The sequence below is a fragment of the Maniola jurtina genome, chromosome 25 (assembly GCF_905333055.1).
Source record: "Maniola jurtina chromosome 25, ilManJurt1.1, whole genome shotgun sequence".
NCBI classification, from domain to species: Eukaryota; Metazoa; Arthropoda; class Insecta; order Lepidoptera; family Nymphalidae; genus Maniola; species Maniola jurtina.
In genome coordinates, this window is record NC_060053.1 from 6089966 (window position 1) to 6108911 (window position 18946).

Genomic DNA, 18946 nt, shown 5'->3' on the forward strand with positions numbered 1-18946 from the left:
TATGTAGTGATGTTATGATACGATCTTGTTTTAAGTGTCCATAGTTTTCCACAGTTTATTTATTGTTTCTTTCAATTTTGTTATGATTTTGCTAATTCTTTTTCATTACAAATTATTTACATACCTACTTATTTTATTCACTCTATTTTGATATGGTCCCTAGTCCCGACTGCTTAGAGAGATTATACTGGATTGATGATTTCAGTAAAGAACGAGTAGCTCTTGCATTTAATTTTATCATTACACTGGCTGATGCCCGCGACTTGGTCTGCGTGGATTTAGGTTTTTAAAAATCCCGTGAGAACTCTTTAATTTACCGGGATAAAAAGTAGCCTATGCCACTCTCCAGGGTTTTTATTATACCCGTACAAAAAATCACGTCGATTCGTCGATGAATGACAAACCAAAACCAATAAACCGACAAGCAAACACACTTTCACATGTATAATTTGGGTAGTGATATTGCATTTCTCTGCCTGCGATCGTCATTGCTGAGCGTTGTGATCCCTTTCCATTTATCACATCATAGTAGGACTTTTCTTCGGGTTGGTCCGGTGGATTCCCAGATCCTTCCGCGACAACTCGACTGAGAGAACGAGATTTTAACCCTTAGGTTTTAGAGTTCTTATCATTATTAGTGGCATTAAGGAACATTATTACGAAGCTATCCCACGTCTAGTATCAACAGTGCAACTTAATTTAACGCGCAACTTTACCAGCTCTCAGCTATCACAAAGGCCTACGCTCATATACCATCCTTGGATTAAAGTCTTTCCTAGTCCTGACACAAGGTTTACCCTTCGTGGGTGGGATTAGAATTATTGAAGTTTTTAGTATTATAGCGGCAATAGATGCACATTCTGTGAAAATTTCAACTCTCTACCTATTACGGTTTACGAGATACAGCCCAGTGACATACAGGCGGACGGACAGTAAAAGCAGTAATAATAAGGTCTCGTTGGCACCCTTCGGATACGGAACCCTAAAAAAAGTTTCCTTGTTGTAGTTTTATTCCAGCTTTGTATGAAGCTTGTGCGTAAACAAAATCGATTGTGTAACCGGGCGCGTAGGAATGTTTGTTTTGGTCTCGTTGCCTTTTCCAATGACCCGGTTGTCATTGTGAACTAAGTGTTAACGATAATAAGTCTTGTATAGAATAGAATCAATAAATCTTGTATAGAATAGAATCACATTGACCCTTTTGCTGATTTGTTTGTGTCCTAGATTTCATGTTGTATGATTAACCTTTACCTAATCGTTAAGGGCACATAGTTTGAAAAACTGATAGACGGTGTGGTCCCAAGGGGAATAGCGACCTCGCATCGAAAAGCGGCTGTTAGAAGATCCCCACAAGGTGGATTTAAGAGCGTTTTAAGCAATTAAATATTGTGGGAATCAAAATTCTAAGGAACTCCCAAAATTCTCTAAACTGTCTAAGTGTCTAGCTAAACTAGAGACTTGAGAGTATGGAGAGATAGAATTTACGTCATACGTATATACGTATGGCATATAGAGAGGCTGTCTTCTTCTTCTTCCAGACCTTATCCCTTGTTAGAGGAGGTCGTCGGCACAACATGTCTTCCTCTTCCACTCTCTTCTGTCATCCATCAATGTATCATCTACCACTTTTATACGCATATCCTCTTTCACGCAATCCATCCACCTTTTCTTTGGTCGTCCTTTTCTCTTTTTTCCTTCCACATGCATATTTAACATTCTTCTAGTGATATGACTCTCTTTCCTCCGCATTACATGCCCATACCATGCCAGCCTATTACCCCTCATCTTTTTTACCACTGGAGCTACTTTTAAACTTCCCCTTATATATTCATTCCCTATCATATCCATTCTTGTCACACTACACATCCATCTCAACATTCGCATTTCGATCGCATGTACTCGTCTTTCATGCGTCCCTTAAGAATATTACGGTTCATGGAATACAGCCTGCTGACAGACGGACAGACAGCGGTGGCTTAGTAATAGGGTTCATTTCACGCACCCATCGGGTCCGAGACCCTAAAAGGTTACAAGTTCAGCGTAATTCTCATGCTTCGTAGTAAAATAAAGCTCCCCTTACAGCGTCCTCCACGAACTTAACAGTCTATTGATAGCATCTAGTATCTACCGCATAGTTTTCACATTGTTTACTGTTCGCTCAAACGGTCCGTCCAAAGAGTTCCCGGAATGCGCCCTAGTTTAGCCAATATTGAGCCAACATCGTCGGTTTGCCTTAACTGGTTAAATATTTATCCCTCATCTGACGAAAATGAATCGACGTGAAACTGAGTACATAGTTCGATAGAGATTTAGTACACAATTGTGCTAAATCGGACTTAACTTGCGCTAAAATGCAAGGTAAAGCCGTCTTCTTTTTTAATAGGGAAGAAAAGAGATAGGATTACTTTTAGACGTGTCAGTTGAAGGATTTGAGATCAACCGAGTGGGCGGTTTTATTCAAAATAGATGCCGCTGTCGTTTTATTTACTTTTTGATCATTTTTTGATTGTTAATTATTTGTTGAAGTTTACAAATAAATCAATGTAATCTGATAATAATTTATTTTTTACATAAACTTAAAACTAAAGTTACGAGTAAAAAAAATCATCAAATCTACGATTTCCATGTTGACTTTGAACAAACTCTTGGTTTTATTATAACCATGTGGCACATACATAATAATTGTAAGTTTCTCAAACTGGGTCAGAATATATATCCTTGACAATAGTAAATCTGAATTTAAACACATTTCCGTTTGTACCTGCCTGTTTATAAAGTAGTCAGAATAATCTCAATGCCACACGTAGCTTAAATGAATAGCATATAAAAGTTTGTTGCGTAAGCACACATTTCACGAGGTATTTACATACCAAAGCCTAAAAATTAGGTCAATCTGGCACCGAAGTCAAATGACGTGTTCAAACTGCCCAAAAAAAAATGTAATGTTTTCAGGGTTAACATATGTATTTGTATATGTAAGTTTCTTTATTCCACTATCTGCTAAATACCTGAACAGGTACGGATGTCTGAAGTAGCGTTAGAATCCTTACATCGTTCCGAGTGACACTGGCTACTTTTTTTGGAAAAAAAATAACAATTATAACGGCCGTATTGTGCCATTTTTAAATATGGAATTCTAGTTTTTTTTTTTTTTTTGAATTATGACTTGTTTGATGAATTTGGTGTACTTAGAACAAAACGTATAGGACGCGCTCGGCTCTACCGGTGTGCCTTGTGCCCAAAAATCGCTGGTTTATTCCACGAATGAAATTCTTCTGTTCGCCAAGTGGTAACGCCTTACTCTATCCACGGAAGAAGAATAAAAAACATTCGAAATTCAATTGGAAAACATAGTTTCGTTTGTGATTGGTTGGTAACTCCAACCAACCACCAACCAACACCCACTGAGATTTTTGTCTTTGTCGTTTGTATGGGATTTCGTTGCCCTATACTAACTTCTTTCCTTGTTGTGATAGCCTAGTGGTTAGAACGTTCGCCTCCTAATCGGAGGTCGGGGGTTCGATCCCGGGCACGCACCACTAACTTTTCAGTTATGTGCGTTTTAAACAATTAAATATCACTTGCTTTAACGGTGAAGGAAAAACATCGTGAGGAAACCTGCATGCCTGAGAGTTCTCCATGTTCTCAAAGGTATGTGAAGTCTGCCAATCCGCATTGGGCCAGCGTGGCAGACTATGACCTAAACCCCTCTCATTCTGAGAGGAGACCCGTACCGTACTCAATAGTGGGGCGGAAATGGGTTGATCATGAACTTCTTTCCGTGGATAGTGACTAGCTACTCGTAAGTGTAAATAAGTGTAGCTATACACTTCGTTACGTGATTACGTGTAGTGTATTCGCTTTCCGTAAAGTCCCGGAGTGCAGTGTGCAGTGCTTATCGATCGCGCTCAGCACGGCGCGAGCCATCGAACTGTGAAGTATTCGACGGTTTGTTATGTAACGCAACGTAACTCGATCTAATGTCCACTGTCGACATGGTAACACTAGCTAGGTGTAGTTGTACACTTCGTTACGTGAACTACCTATACCTAAATGTATAGCCAGTGTCACTCGGGATGATGAAGGAATTCTGACGATACCCTGTATATCCAAATCTGGTCAGGCATTTAGAAGTTATGGTAGAATACATACACTCCTTTTTGGGCAGACATGAAAAAAAATATCACGTCATTTGTCAATAATCTGATTGATCGGCTAATCTTAACCCATCTTCGCTTTGGTGGATATCGGGCCTTAAGCTGTTTCCGTAGATCGCCGTGAGTCTTGCTCTTATCCATATATTTTCCTTGTATGTTTATTTTTTAATGTCTCTATTTTAATTTACATGTAATATTGTTTTAATTTGTTTTAATCTGGCACCATATTAGAATTTCATTTATATTAGATATATTATTTTTTAACTTATAGACTAGCCCTTGGCTGCTAACCAGACTAGCTGGCAAGTGACCATGCAGCCTATGATGGAGCGCGCTTGCCTAAAAGATATCATATATGTATACCTATCTAGGTTATGATATCACATATCTTTCGCAGTATAAAGACTATCAACTATCAAGTGACTTTGAAACGTAATTAAATAAAAAAAATGTGTGATCTGAGTGTGCATCTGTGATGATTCTCTCTTAGAAGTTTTCAAGACAATCGCAAGATGGGCGTCAAGTGCAGATATTTGGTGAATATAATGTCAATCAATCAGTGCATGATTTATGTTGTGTCTGTGTGTGCGTGTTTGTTGTAAATTGTAGTAGAAAGCACAGTTACTATATATATTTAGGTATTAACCACATTTTCAAAATCCTTTTTGGATTTTGAAATTGTGGAAGTGTGTTTGACGAGTTTTGGAGGAGAATCTACCTATAAGGAGGTTAAATGAATATTAGTATGAATTTATTTTTTCTGTATATATCAAAATAGCCAAAACTTTTGGGCAAAATGAAAAAGTGAATACTTTAGGATTTTTGGAAATTCAACTCTTTCATCGATTTTTATAAATTCTATAGGTATAGCTTTTAGACTATCTTAAGCCATAAAATAGGAACCATTTCTTTTATAACAGCGGAATAGGTAATGCCAGCGATAATAGGCTCATATATTATTCACGGTGAAGCCAGTAACTTGGGTACCTCGCGTCGAGTGCTTATGTTATAAAATACGAGTGAACTTGGGTTTATTTTATCATGTTGCGCGTCGACTCATGTTAGCAGGTTGCATTAAGTGAAAGCCTCTCGCTGGACTTTGTCTGTGGTGGCGTTTGTTGGCGCGCGTGTTGTGACTTTTTGGAGTGTTTTTTTGTTAGAAGTGGCCGGTTTTTGTGTCCCGCTGGTGTTTATTGGTGGTGGAACTGACCGAGGAACTGACTGAGAAGCGCTCTAGAGGGGCGCCGCGTGTATGTCGGCGGGCGCCAGCACAGACGAAGTCCATACTTATAGTTATAGTTTTCCTAACTTGTAAATAACTACACACTTGACATTGGCTAATCAGTGTAAAGCCAGACCAGAGAAGAAAAAAAAAGCCTCTCGCTGTCGAACATGATAGATGACTTGATCAGTAGTGGCGACGAGCTAGAGCCTAATGGCCTCTGTGAAACACTGAAGGAACGGGAGCGAGAGCTGGACTCTGACGCCCACCCGCCCCGCAGGAGAAGGCAAGAGAGGAGAAGGAGACATTATGCTCACATTCTCCCGCCCTAAGAATTCGGTGTAAACCTGTGCCGGTTCAATGCCAGGACGTCTCAGTCGCATATACGATACCCGGGATCCTGAGACGCTTCATACTTGACGTGGACGGTACAGCTGTGATTTTTAGTGGGTATCCTGTAGCAGCCACTGAGTCCCACATATTCACTTATGTGCGTTATATTTACGTTGCATTTTTAGTGTCGAGAGCGATTTGGAGAGTAGATAGGGTTATTTCGAAGGCATGTGAGATATCGCGTGGTGGTAGTGCGTATTTGTTTCCAGAGATTTTCTTTCCTTTGCTTGTGCTGTACATTGCTACCTGTCAAGTTTCATGATTCTAGGAATGTATAGGTTTTGATTCCCTTGACGGGTCACGACAGACAGACAGTTAGACAACCAAGTGATCCTGTAAGAGTTCCTTTTTCTCTCTAGAGATACGGTAGCCTAAAAATGCCGTAAAAGTTACTCCTAAAATACTACAATGGTAACTACTCTTGCTATAAAACTTGGGAATAATAGTGTAAGTAGGTACAAATCGCCGATGTCGTGGCTCGATGCGAATTGAATGAGTCCCCGGTGACCCATTTTCTCGTTTTCTCGTGGATTTTATTTTTCCGAGCCCTGGCACTACGGTGTACCGACGCGGACGAGTATATGCTTAAAGTATTTCTTGGATGCTTTGATTCTATGAAAAATTAAAAGTTACTAGTTAAAAGAGAGACGTGATAGCCTAGTGGTTAAGCGCGCTCCCTAGTCGGCCTACTATTGAACACGAGTCTTCTCTCATGTTGAAATCTATAGAGCGCACTTTGACTTTGCTTAGACTTAAGTTTCAGTTAAAACGAGACAGATTTATGGCAGCGGTATAACGCTGTCTCGTTTTAACAGTGTCATAAGTCTATGGATCTCAGCCTTAGAATGGAAGGCTTTTTTTTAGTCCGGATTGGCAAACTTCACTCACCTTTTAGAACATTATGAAGGACTCTCAAGGATCCTCTTTAGTCATCATAATCCCCTCATCGGACTCACTGAGCACAGTTTTCCTCTCACAATGAGAATGGTCAAAATCAAAATGACGAAGTCAACTCCTAAATGGCCACTGCCAGTCATTCACCTTATTTTTAACCTTTTCTACAGCGTGAGGTGAAACCTTATGGCTAAGGATTATGAATGTAGCGCAATATACGTAGGTACTCGTATATCCCTTGGTTCGTTTGGGCCTTAATTAAGCAACAAATCTAGATTAATACGCCTATTTACCTCGAACCTTGAACCGCAAAGGTGTGGTGAGGTATTTATTTGTAGGCAATTTACCGCACCTGCCCGTATTCGCTTGGGTATGAAGTATGAATGTTGTTTATTGATTACTAGCTTGTGCCCGCGACTTCCGCCGCGTGGACTACGCAAATTTCAGACCTCTATTTTACCTCCTTAGGGGTTGAATTACAAAAAACCTTCCTTAGCGGATGATTATACTATGTCATAATAGCTAACTGCATTCCAAATTTCAGCCAGATACGTCCAGTAGTTTGATTTGTGAGTTGATAGAATTAGATAATGGAATATACAAAATACTTCCATGATTCAGATAAAAGGTAAAACATTGGCTTAAAATCAACCAATCCATTTTGTGCAACCCATTTTGCTTTTATTTCCGGTAAAAGTTTAACCGTAACTTTAAGCATCTGTCTTGCAACTGAAAATTATGAGCAAAGGCTTAAAGTACCTAACCTCTATTTCAGCTTTTGCTTATTTTTGTGTATTTTAAATTATTTGATCGCTTTGTTCTTAATGTTGCTGCGTTTCTGTTCGTTAACCCTTTTCTTTTATTATTTATGTAATAAAAATAATATTCACCTGTTCTTGATGGATATTTCAATTTCCGTAAATCCCTTTGGATTGCCTTCCTAGAAAATTTCATTACTGAGCAAAAATATTGCTGACAACTTAATAAACCCTACCCAGTTCTTACAGTCTTATTGTAGCAGGTAGGTACACGGAAAATTAAACCCAACTTCGGGGAGGACGTTTCCTGAATAATGGAAACCAATTTGGCGGTTGTTGAACCTCTCTTAACGCTTCTCTCGCGAGAAAAACGACCATGACGACTTAAAGACTTCATAGTACTGGCACAGTTCACGAGAGTTAGGGAATTTGTTACAAAACGTCGTCGACGTCACTGGCAGGCGTCAAATGTTACTACATTTGACGCTAGGTAGTCTAAGAATAGTCTATTTCTCTTTGATTTTACGTCATCAATAGCCTAATATTTGACATATTATCGTCGATTCAGGATCAAATCGAGAGTTGCCTCACTCTAGTTCACTCTGATACTTGTATTGCGAATCTACGGTCTGACATTGAAATACGGTATCAAATCCATACCTACTAATATAATAAATGCGAAAGAGAGTCTGTCTGTCTGCTAGCGTCACGGCTCATTTATTTAACCGATTTTGACGTTTGGTACGGAAATAGCCCTTTATCCTACTTACTTCGGCTACTTTTTAGTCCGCAAAATCAGTAAATCCACGCGCGAGGAATTCGCGGGCATCATCTAATTAAGAATATAATACACAAGTGTGAATTAAAAATTTATAACACCCTCGACAAGTGAAGGTTACAGTAACTAGAAAAGAGCCCTAATAACTTTCAAACGGTTGAACCGATTTTCTTGGATTATATGTATAGCTCTCGATCAAGCCACCTTTCAAACAAAAAAAAGCTAAATTAAAATCGGTTCATTAGTTTAGGAGCTACGACGCCACAGTCAGATACACACGTCAAACTTATAACACCCCTCTTTTTGGGTCGGGGGTTAAAAACGGAATAAATTAATAGTACCCATAGTACGAGACAGGTCGAGATGGCAATCCGGGTATGAGGCGGGAGGACGCACTGCAAAGCCGCACGTCACCCGCGCTATCCGGGTTAGCTCGGGGCTGTGCGGGTGGACGGGGCGTCCCCACCCCGATCGCCATCTCAACCTGTCCCGAAATATACCTTCCATTACGCCTAACTGTACGGTAATACATAATGTACGCGAGTAAATATCATGTAGCTTGTTGTGGGATAGTTGTATGGAGTTTCTAGTAACAATATTGCGAAAAGCGTTTGCTAAGTGTCTGCAGGGCTGGGCTGTACATTACAGAGCGCTTGTTAACCCATGCAAATGCACTGTATATTTGTGTAACTCGCTTTGACGTATGCACCCACTGCAATTTGTGCACTTCCTTCTAGGGCTGTTGACAATGCACGTTTAGCGGTCGTGTATAATAATGTACGAAACAGGGTTGTCAAAGTTTCAACTGAATTTCGGCCACGGAAGCCAGTCTCAACGGAGACTCGCTAACTACGCAAGGTACCTTCCTATATTATTAATATGTTATTATAATAATTGTTGTTGTTATTATAATTATGTTTGTTGGTTTGTCCTTCAATCACGTCGCTTGGACCTGGATATAGGTATCTTGTGGGAACTTTCACACGCCACGGTCTTAGTTGCCGCCACCCAGCGGCACCCGTATGTACTCGTTTGATGTCGTTTATCCACCTATTTGGGGATTTTCCAACGCAGCGCTTTCGCATTCGCACGCCATTCCAGCATCTTGGGAAATAATTTTACTAAGTATATTAATTCATTAGAAAGTAACTGTGACAACCCTTAAAACGACCAGTAGATATGTAATTTGTCTTTGTTGCAAAAATAAAGGTGCTTGTAAGTACTTAGGACTAAAGGCTTTATTTCGTCTAGGATTTTTAAGTTTCATATGAGAGTTGAAGTTATATTATGTTAGTGCACCCAGGTTACAGCTATAATAATTATTGTAGAGACAAATATAATTTCCCTTCAGTGAATCTACATACTTATAAGTTGTTCAGTTATTCTTGCGCAGGTATTTTACAATGCAGCTCTTTGAACGAGAAATGACATTTTGCTTTTAACTATTATTTTTAACCCCCGACCCAAAAAGAGGGGTGTTATAAGTTTGACGTGTGTATCTGTGTGTCTGTGTGTCTGTGTATCTGTGTATCTGTGTATCTGTGTATCTGTCTGTGGCATCGTAGCGCCTAAACGAATGAACCGATTTTAATTTAGTTTTTTTTGTTTGAAAGGTGGCTTGATCGAGAGTGTTCTTAGCTATAATCTAAAAAAATTGGTTCAGCCGTTTAAGAGTTATCAGCTCTTTTCTAGTTTTCTTGTAGAAAAGAAGGTTAGATAACCGTTAGGTTCATAATATTATGTCAATAGACAAATGTCAAGCTGTCAAGATGGACGTTGCCTAAATACATAATTATTTATTTGAAAATGATGTTTTGGAAAACTCAGATACTTTGGATCGTCGGGGGTGTTATAAATTTTTAATTTACACTTGTTATGACAGTGTTTTTATTTTATTAATTTAAGTTATAGACTAGCGCTTGGTTGCAATCAAACCTGCTGGCAACTGATTTAGAGTAAAGTGTAGCGTATGAAAGTCGGTTACAAATCACAAAGTATATTGTCTGTAGGTTCGTATTATAATGCCGTACCTACGTAGGTACGTAGACGTTAGCGGGATCTAAAGCGCCTCCGGCAGGGCCGGATGATGGATGACGGAAATCCTGAACCTACGCTTACATGATATAGGTATATGACGTATATTTCACTAGGAGACTAGATATAGGTACGTGTGAGATCTGTGAGATGAATAAAATTTTAAAATTTTAGGTGCATTGCTAAAAACATAATTACTGAAAGGATTAAAAAAAAATAGTGTGCTGACATTTAAAATAAGATATAAGTACATAATATTATTATGATTGATATAGTGGGAAGTGAGTGGATGAGGAAGGCGGAGTAGGTACAGTGTGTGCGCTCTCAGGAAGGTCTATGTCCATTGGATGACCGAAATCTATCTGTAATCTGTTGATAAGTTACAACGTTGTTATATTTTGACAAAAATTGTGTGGTGTTTTTGACTTAGAACTTATCGATAGATTACGGATGGATTGATTTATTATCGGCCGTTATTCTGAACCTAAATTAGTGCCAATGTTAATCTGTATTTTTCTTTGTTACCAGGTAAGCCGGGAGCCGAAGATCGCACATTTAATCAATACCTTTAAACATGAGTATACTAAGGTAAAATATTGATTATAACTCAGTAGGTGCGCTAGAGTAGAGCTAACTTTCTTTAAGGTAAGCTTGATACCGCCACCAGTTATCATCATACTGATTAACCCTTCACCAGCTCATTACAGAGCACGGGTTTCCGCTCAGTATGATAAGGTTCATACTGGCCAACTGCAGATTGCCAAAGCCCTTTTCATTTTGAGAGGAGATCCTTCCTCAGTAGTGACCCGACCGTAGGTTGATCATGATGATGAGTGATTTACATGTAACGTTCATGACAAAGGAAAAAACCGGTCAAGTGCGAGTCAGACACACGCACCGAGGGTTCCGTACTCGGGTATTTTTTCCGACATTTTGAACGATAAATCATAAACTATTATGCATAAAAATAAATAAAAATCTGTTTTAGAATGTACTTACAGGTAAAATGCCCTTTCATTTGATACCCCACTTGGTATAGTTATCTTACTTTTTTGTAAATTATCCACAAACTAGCCGATGCCCGCGACTTCGCCCGCGTGGATTTAGGTTTTTCGAAATCCCGTGGGAACTCTTTGATTTTCCGGGATAAAAGTAGCCTATGTGCTAATCCAGAGTATAATCTATCTCCATTCTAAATTTCAGCCCAATCCGTCCAGTAGTTTTTGCGTGAAGGAGTAACAAACATACACACACACACACACACACACACACACACACACACACCCACACACACACACACACACACACACACACACACACACACACACACACACACACACACACACACACACACACACACACACACACACAACACATACAAACTCTCGCCTTTATAATATTAGTGTGAAGTGTGATTAGTGTGATTCACGTTTTTTGGAGTTTTTCCTTTACTTGTGCTATAAGGCCTGCCTACCTGCCTTTCATGATTCTAGGTCAACGGGAAGTACCCTATAGGTTTTCTTGAGAGACACAAGACGGACAGACACAAAAGTGATCCGTATATAAGGGTTCCGTTTTTACTTTCGAGGTACAGTATCCCAAAAATGCTTTAAAATTCATGAAATAAAAACCGACTTTTTCATAATAAATCTCGTAGGGGTCCGCACACTTCACGCCCGCGGGAGCAAGCATTACAAGCTTCATTGCCCCGGGCTTATTATAGCGTCCGGAGGCCAGTGTTGCACCGCGCCCCGGGATACTGACACATTATACCGTGTCATCCGCGTGTTATTTCTAAAACACCTAAAAACCTAGTACAAACTCCTAACTTAAAAAAAATTGTATCTACCAAAAAACAGTAAAAAAGGGTAGCAAACATTCACTCAGTCAATAAATATCATGTTTTGACCCTAAAACGTGCTAAGTAACAATAAATTATTATTATTTGTTTATCATTTACAAGCATGTTTATATGGTTGTGTGTCAAATGAGTTGTACGAGTAGGTAGGTATGTAGCGCCAAATTCAGGACGGTTAGGAAACTGCTTTTCCGGGATAAAAAGAAGCCTATGTCCGTCCCCGGGATGTAAGCTAACTCTATACCCATCAAAATAGGTTAAACTGCTGGACTGTGAAAAGCTAGCAGACAGACATACGGACACACTTTCGCATTTATATTATTAGTATGGATTGGTACCTACTAACCAATCTTAAATGAAAATAATTTTTCACAATACTTAAGGGGCATGAAACGGGCCTGCCCGCGAAATTCAAATTTAATTTGGTTTTTCGCAATTTGTAAACTAATACGACAACGTAAGCTTATGGTATTTTAATTGCGACAATGGCAGTATCATCCTCACAGGTTTATATAAAAATCTTTACTTGAATGGGTCCAGTTTAAGAAATGAATTCTAGTATCGACTATTATCACAAATTAGTCGATACTAGAATTAATTTCTTAAACTGGACCCTTCCTAAACAGGCCCGTCGCTTCCACCTTAATGACCATGGGTTGGTATTGATCTAGCAATCCGCTTGTTAGGCTTTGAATTATTAAGCCACTATCGACCAGTACATATCAATCATTGTAGGCACTCGATAATTTAAATTGCATGGTAACCGTCGAGCAAATGGTTTTGGAGAAAATCCACTGATGTAAGAAAATATGGATACACATGTGATACGGTTGATGGCGGATTTTAGAAACTCTAAGCATATACCATCTCTTGTATTATATTATGCTCCCTATGCAGAGTCTTTACAAACAATGCCTCCTAACAAAGGCTCTCGAACGATCAAACGCTCGAACGCTTATCATGCATCAGCACTGTCTTTGTTCTCCCTTCGTCGTATCTTTTGAGGGCTTGCATGTATTTTTTTCCCACTAAGAAATTACGAAGTTTACAAGTGTAAATTAAAAATTTATAACACCCCCGACAAGTGAAGTTACAGTAACTAGAAAAGACCGAAAAGACCTGATAACTTTCAAACGGCTGAACCGATTTTCTTGGACTATTCCGCGCCTACGATCCAAAGTATCAGAGTTTTCCAAAACATCATTTTCAAATAAATAATTATGTATCAAGGCAACGTCCATCTTGACAGCTTGACATTTGTCAATTGACATAATATTATGAACCTAACGGTTATGTAACCTTCTTTTCTACAAGAAAACTAGAAAAGAGCTGATAACTCTTAAACGGCTGCACCAATTTTTTTGGATTATAGCTAAGAACACTCTCGATCAAGCCACCTTTCAAACAAAAAAAACTAAATTAAAATCGGTTCATTCATTTAGGCGCTACGATGCCACAGACAGATACACAGATACACAGATACACAGATACACAGATACACAGACACACAGATACACAGATACACAGATACACAGATACACACGTCAAACTTATAACACCCCTCTTTTTGGGTCGGGGGTTAAAAACAATAGTCATGTTTTACATGGTTAGAAAATTCTATGCTTCTTTTTCGAGTCTTTGACTCCTCGTTTTTATGCGTGCGGCTTGTGGAATCATTTTATACTAAAGGCATAACGATTTTCTTTACGGCCTTTCGTCTCCAGGCTTACGGCTTTCAGGGTTTGATGGTGCTGCCCCGTTTCAGTAGTACATCAGGGATCTATACCAACTCCTGAATAGAAAGATGCTCGTCCCTATCATGCAAGTTCTGAGCTATTGCCTATATAATCTTAGGCGTGATACCTAGCCGCTGAATTCAGGCATCGCAAGACCGTGGTGTATGGAATGTGGCTGCCCCTACAAGACCTATACTACAGGACCTATGTCCAGCTGTGGACCTCTATCGATTGATAATAATGATAGCTAACATGCTCGGCTGCTCCTATGTAAACTGCTAGTTTTTGCCTAGCCCAAAGTTCAAAGTTATTGAGCCTGTTTACATGGCCACTATTCATATAAGCCAGCATGTTAGCCCATGCAATAGTCAAAAAAACTGACTGAATTAAAATGTGCCCAGTGACTAGTGAGCCTTGTAAACATAGACAGAGAACTATATTGGCCAAAAATTTTGGGCAATGCTCAAGATATATAGGTGCAGTATCTTTCTAAACTCTTTATTTTACTCAACTAAAATCAGAATTCTATATCAAAAACACGCGCGTTCACTAGACATCGCGCCGCCGTGAAAGGACTGAGGGTTGAGACGTGAGCACAAAGGAGTTTTAAAGTGTGTCTAAACGTCACTCAGTGTACCCGACAGGCCGCTTGCTTTAGCCACTGCTCCAATTTAATATACTCGCAACCCGTTTTTGTAGACAAGAAATAGCACAGTTCGTCAAAATGGTTGTAAGGAGTCTTTAGGCTGACTTTTAGAAGGTTCAGCGTCAGTCGATTCTGAAAATTATGGTCATGATTCATGGCACGGGAACTTGTAGCAAAGCCTCGAGGCTTCGACGTTACTAGCAGGCGTAAAATGTTACCTACATTTGACGCTAAGTAGCCCAGCCTATTTTTCTTTGATTTCAAATGAATATTTAACATATTTAGGATCAAACCAACAGCTCCCAAACTAGTTCACTCTGCTGACACGGATGAGTGAAATGATGGGACTTTGTAATGCAAACTGCAGTTATCTAATTAGACATGACAGTAGGTTATCTGTTAGTTACAATAGTAATTAGTATGGGTTAGGGTGAGTTTAGTAAAGCATAATATCGATTCTAGTGCTCAACAAATTAATCGATTTCAATTTTCAATGTATGATATAACATTTCCACTACTGTAAAAAAAGATGTGTAGATAATATTTCATGGGCGTGACGTTTACTGGGGTTCTATGACGTTGGTGGGGGCCGGTTTATTTATAAAACCATATCGATTCTCGATTCCAGTGGCTAGCAAATTAAAATTAACGTGTATTTGTTTGAACTTTCGCTATGAGTTATGACTACGTTTGCTTTCCTTTCCTTGTAAAAAGTTTAACTACTGATTGCCATCAAGTTATTTTGAAAAACCTCTCAATATTAAAAACACTGTTAAGATCCATACAAACCAGTTGCAGTTAAAAGAAAGTTACTCACTAATAAAGCTTAATTTGACCTCCAAAAGATATGCAACTGACTTTTTATCATCATCATTATCATAAGCCACCCTTTACTGATCACGGGTTTCCTCTCAGAATGAGTTTAGGGCAAATTCCACCACGCTGGTCAAGGGATTGGGAGACTTGAGACACTTTTTACAACATTATATAGAACTCTCAGGCATGCCGGTTTCCTCAAGATGTTTTCCTTCGTTGTTAAAGCAAGTGATATTCCATCATCATCATAAGCCTGTGGACGTCCACTGTTGGACATAGGCCTTCTCTAAAGAGCGCCACCACACCCGGTACTCAGCATTCCTCATCCAGCCACTTTCCACCAGCCTCTTTATATCGACGGTCCATCGTGCTGGACGCTGTCCCCACACTACGCTTGCTTATACGCGGTCTCTACTCAAGGACTTTTCGGCTCCAACGGCCATCGCCTCTAAGACAGGCATTGCCTGCCCACTGCCACTTCAGCTTGCCTAACAGCTTGGGCTATGTCAGTGACCTTGGTTTTCCTGCGGATCTCCTCATTTCAAATCTTATCCCTCAGGGAAACTCCTTACCTATCAGGGAAGTGATATTTAAATTGATCCTTAGTCAGTACTCAATAATTTGTATTCAATACTAAGCTACACGTCACATACATATTTCTTATCTGATACACACGTCGAGAATTTTATTCTCAATCTCGTGTCATGAGCACAAGCGTTATTATGATCGGGTTTCGTGTCATCAGTACGGGCGCTAGGATGATTGGTGTCAAAGTTTATCAAGTTGACATCTGGGTTGAACGTTGGATCTGTGTTTTGTGATAGTGTTATTTATTATTGATATTATGAGTTAATTCGTGTAGTTATCAACTTTAAGTAAAAAACGTATTTACATATTAATATGCCGTTTATGTAATGTTTTTGTGGTTTTAATGACGGAACTGTTTGTGAAGTTTATTATGATGACTTATATTCCCCTTTACACCTCTAACTTTTAGGAGTTATGTGCGTTTTAAGTAATTAAATATCACTTGCTTTAATGGTGAAGAAAACATCGTGAGGAAACCTGCATGCCTGCGAATTCTTCATAACGTGTGTGAATTCTCAAAGGTCTATGAAGTCTGCCAATCCGCCCGTGGCCAGCGTGGTAGACTATGGCCAAAAACCCTTCTTACTCTGAGAGGAGACCCGTGCTCTGTAGTGAGCCGGCGATGGGTTGATCATGATGAAGTAAAGTAGCTACTAATTAAATTCTCGTAAAGGAGTAGCTTTCTTGCTAGTTAATTAGACAGTCGCTTAAAACAAGGGAGCTAGTAACTGCATTGCAATTAAAATTGTATCTTTCGAAGCACCTAAACGGATTATAAAGGAGACAGATTGCTCTATTGTACAAAACTGGCTTTTGTCCGCGACTTCGTCCGCGAAATTCAAATATTCGTAATATAATATACTAGTAGCTAGTGTAGTATGTATAAATTGTAACATTTTGCGTTTAGAAAAGAATAATGAAATTATTCCTGAGTGCTGAGTTTCGTACTGACTATCGGTTACTCTCAGTAGAGTATGTAGGTCGATTTCGGAAAACCTGCATCAATCACTTTTACACTCGCAATTGTTGTGATTGGCTGAATTTATGGTTTTCTTGTTATAACTCTGCATTGTTGCCAATAGTGAGCGAGCTGCCAATCAGAGGTGATTGCAACAATTGAGATTGTAATAATGATTCATGCAGTTTTTCCGCAATCTACTTCGGGTCGCCGAACCATTGGCCTAAAATATAAGTGAAGAAAAAAACAAAATCGAAGAATTAGTCTAGCTCACAGCTGGTCAGTAATCAGTGTTAAGTGTACTGGTGGACTGTCAAAATAAACCCTCAAACGATGCGACATCGAGTCCTACCCCTGTTGGCGCCGGTGTTTCTGTCCAAACTATGGAGAAGGCGGAGAACGAAAGCCATTGAGAGGCTGCATTCGGTATGATACAAATATTTTAACCCTGATGATTTTAGACTTGTATTCGTGGTTTAAAGACATAATAACGATGTACATAAAAGAAATGATGCCTTCTTTTCTTTTTTAGCGTTCCGTTCCTCAAAAAGGAAAAACGGAACCCTTATAGGATCACTTTGTTGTCTGTTTGTGTGTCGTGTCTGTCAAGAAAACCTATAGGGTACTTCCCGTTGACCTAGAATCATGAAAGGCAGGTAGGTAGGTCTTATAGCACAAGTAAAAGCAAAAAACTGAAAAGCGTGAATTTGTGGTTATATCACAAAGAAAGTTAAAATGTGTTCATGAACAAATAATACCAATACCAAGCGGGGTATCATATTATGAAAGGGCTTTACCTGTACATTCTAAAACAGATTTTTATTTAATTTTATGCATAATAGTTTTTCATTTATCGTGCAAAGTGTCGTGTAAAAAATACCCGAGTATGGAACCCTCGGTGCGCGAGTCTTACACTGGCCGGTTTTTTTTTTATCAAAGATAAAACATGTTTGGCGACCGTCCTTCCTAAGCTGTCTTCGAATCTTTAATCTCGTTAGAGTTTGTCTACATTGTTTTGTTCCCACGAGTCTTGGTTATGTGTACTTTAATTAAATTGGAGGTTGTTATAATATCTAATACGTATTTTTATCCGTCTACGGCAAATCCAAAAGAAAGAAAGAAAGAAAATGTATTTATTTGTTGTTGGTGTCACAGATACACAAAAGGAAGGGTAATGATTTTAGCCGTCTATGTATGTATGTTTGCTCATATCTGTGTATGTTCTATTGTAGCGCCTAAATGATAATCAACGATAAAGCAATATCCGAATTCGGTCCGAGTTTTTTATATCTATATTAACACGGATTCGGATCGGATGAGTGCGTAACTACTTACCTAAAGCGAAGTGTCCATTAGCAATAGCAAGTCACTTGCATTTGTCAATAACTAAACGCACCCCAGAGCAGACTTTTACAAGTTTTTTTGCAAGCAGACACTCCGCTTAAGTTGATCAAACTTTCTTTGTGTTAAAGTACCGTATCCTTAGGAAAGTTGGAAATCTCCGCGATTTAAACTTTCGAGATATTAAACTTTATAAACCCTTTAATATTGGTATATTGGGCGCGTTCTTGCAAGTTGCTTCTTCTTCATGAGCGCGCGTGAACTTTACTTGTGCTTACGTCGTCGTGTACAAGCACATTGCGTAAATGCGCGTACTTGTCACATATTTACTTTACTTATACGGACTTAAACATAAGCATGAGCCATGCGCACTCGTGGAATGCAATAATGAATGAACGAATGAATGATTATACCTTTATTGTACACCACAAAATTAACACAGAAAATATGTATATACAAAGCAAAACAATAACATACAATATAACCATAAAAATAGTACAAGAAGTTATATGACGTATAGGTACATAGCATAGAATAGAATATATTTTTATTCAAGTAAACTATTACGAGTGCTTTTGATTTGTCTAAATAATTTAACGCTGGTTCGGAATGCCGTTCCTACTGAGAAGAATCAGCAAGAGAGTCGGCGGTTGCACTTTTCAGTTCAATTTACAATACTGCCCTTCATATTGAAAACGCAGCAATTGCAAAATAAAGGTTCGGAGAAACTGCACTTTTCCTTAGCACAGCTAAAATTTTCATGCAAG

General features: G+C 39.0%; 1 protein-coding gene across 11 annotated transcripts in view; it reads left to right on the forward strand.

The window, feature by feature from the left end:
- LOC123878217 (serine/threonine-protein kinase MARK2-like) overlaps nt 1-18946 on the forward strand; it is a 127012-nt gene that overhangs the window by 67058 nt on the left and 41008 nt on the right. The window lies entirely within an intron of this gene.